This window comes from Danio rerio, chromosome 1 (assembly GCF_049306965.1).
Source record: "Danio rerio strain Tuebingen ecotype United States chromosome 1, GRCz12tu, whole genome shotgun sequence".
NCBI classification, from domain to species: Eukaryota; Metazoa; Chordata; class Actinopteri; order Cypriniformes; family Danionidae; genus Danio; species Danio rerio.
Window position 1 is genome coordinate 450,001 of NC_133176.1, and position 2,500 is coordinate 452,500.

The 2,500-nt window shown below is 47.8% G+C and overlaps 1 protein-coding gene across 3 annotated transcripts in view; it reads left to right on the top strand.

Annotated features, from left to right (window-relative positions):
* Positions 1-2,500, top strand: part of lamp1a (lysosomal associated membrane protein 1a) — a 13,114-nt gene that overhangs the window by 7,966 nt on the left and 2,648 nt on the right.

Genomic DNA, 2,500 nt, shown 5'->3' on the forward strand with positions numbered 1-2,500 from the left:
GTTGGCCGTGTTGTGTGTTCAGAGATGCTCTTCTGCAGAGCTCGGTTGTAGCGAGTGCTTATTAATGGGGTTTGCCATAGGCAAAGTCCATTCTTACTATTGTGCCTGGTTTATTATTCTTCTTCCTTCTTCCGTCCTATTTTTCGGCGCGTAACTAGTCCCGCAGCTTTCGTCCCAGACCCTTGAAAGTGGGGTCAAATCGTGCGGTCTTATCGGGAATGGTGTGCTATGACTTTTATAAGGGGTAGGGGGTTTTTTGGCCCCGCAGGGGCCAAAAAACCCCCCCAAAAATCCCATAGACTTAACATTGAGCCGAACTTTGACGAATCACAGCGCCAAGTGTGAATTTCATAGAAATATGGGATTCACAGCATCTGTAGGGGGTTGCAGCCTAAGTGAGAACATACCTCGCAATGGGGTAAAAGTTGCACCCCTGGGGCTCTAGGACGTCCCAAAGTGCTCCCATTGACTTACATTGGCCCCATTGACTCCCATTCATTTTTCTAGAAGAGCACTAAACGCGCCGCGAAATGGGACGACCTTTGAAGCGTTATAGCGCCAAGTGTGAAATTCGTAGAAATATGGGATTCGCAACATCTGTAGGGGGTTGCAGCCTGTATGAGAACATACAGAAAGGGGGTATAAGTTGTACCCCTGGGATGCTAGGACGTCCCAAAGGGGTCCCCATTGACTTTACATTGCCCATTGACTCCCATTCATTTCTTGACTCACATGTCAATCACATTACATAGCAGTGTCATAGACTTAAGGGTTGGCTTATTTGACTGAGGCAACCAATCAGCATCTCAATATGATTTTAAAGCTCACAAGCCACGCCCCCCCAAACCATTTAAAGACCCTTAATAACTGCCCCATTGACTTAACATGGGGTGGGACGTCCCATTGCACATCCTATTGACTTCCATTATAAATGTCACACATCAATAACATTACATAGGAGTGTCATAGAGACATGGGGGTGGGCTCATTTGACTCAGACAACCAATCAGCATCACAATATGATAATGAAGCTCACAAGCCACGCCCCCAAACTGGTCCCATAGACTGCCATTATAACTGGCCTACATGCATATCTTTGCTTAGCAGTGTCCTATTGACTTGGGGGTTGGCTCATCTGACTCAGACAACCAATGAGCATCTCAATATGATAATGAAGCTCACAAGCCACGCCCCCAAACTGGTCCCATAGACTGCCATTGTAACTGGCCTACATGCATATCTTTACATAGCAGTGTCATAGAGACATGGGGGTTGGTTTATTTGACTTAGACAGCCAACCACATTCAAGTTCACTCTGTAACCTCGCCCATAGCAACAAACAGAGTACCCTAGCAACCAATCATCAACAGCTATATCTCAGCATCGGAACATCGTAGAGACTTGGTGATTGGCTCGTTTAACTCATGCTAGCAAACGGAACTTCCTATATGCTACACATGCTAGCAGTGACTAGCTACATGCTAATATTGACTAGCCAAGTACTGTAACTTGCTAGAAATGCTTACTAAGTGTAATTATTTCAACAGGCATGTATGTTAGGCTTGCCTAGTAACCACCCAGGGTACCCTAGCAACTGCCTAGCAACCACCCAAATTACCCTAGCAACTGCCTAGCAACCACCTAGCAACCGCCTAGTAACGTCTTAGTAAGGGCCTAGCGACCACTCAGGACACCCTAGCAACCCCCTAGCAATGCCTTAGCAACCACTCAGAATACCCTAGCAACCACCAAGCAACACCTTAGCAACCACCTAGCAACCACTTAGGACACCCTAGCAACCGCCTAGCAACACCTTAGCAACCACCTAGCAACCACTCAGAACACCCTAGCAACCGCCTAGCAACCACTCAGAACACCCTAGCAACCACCTAGCAACACCTTAGCAACCACCTAGCAACCACTCAGGACACCCTAGCAACCACCTAGCAACACCTTAGCAACCACTCAGGACACCCCAGCAACCACCTAGCAACCACTTAGAATACCCTAGCAACCACCTAGCAACACCTTAGCAACCACCTAGCAACCACTTAGGACACCTTAGCAACCGCCTAGCAACACCTTAGCAACCACCTAGCAACCACTCAGGACACCCTAGCAACCGCCTAGCAACGCCTTAGCAACCACTTAGAATACCCTAGCAACCACCTAGCAACACCTTAGCAACCACCTAGCAACCACTTAGGACACCTTAGCAACCGCCTAGCAACACCTTAGCAACCACCTAGCAACCACTCAGGACACCCTAGCAACCGCCTAGCAACACCTTAGCAACCACCTAGCAACCACTTAGGACACCCTAGCAACCGCCTAGCAACGCCTTAGCAATCACTTAGAACACCTTAGCAACCACCTAGCAACCACTCAGAACACCTTAGCAACCATTCAGAACACCCTAGCAACCAAAACAAATACATTGTACCCCATCGATTTGCCACGCAAACCCCATTCACATTTCCTTTAGGAAATGTACAATTCT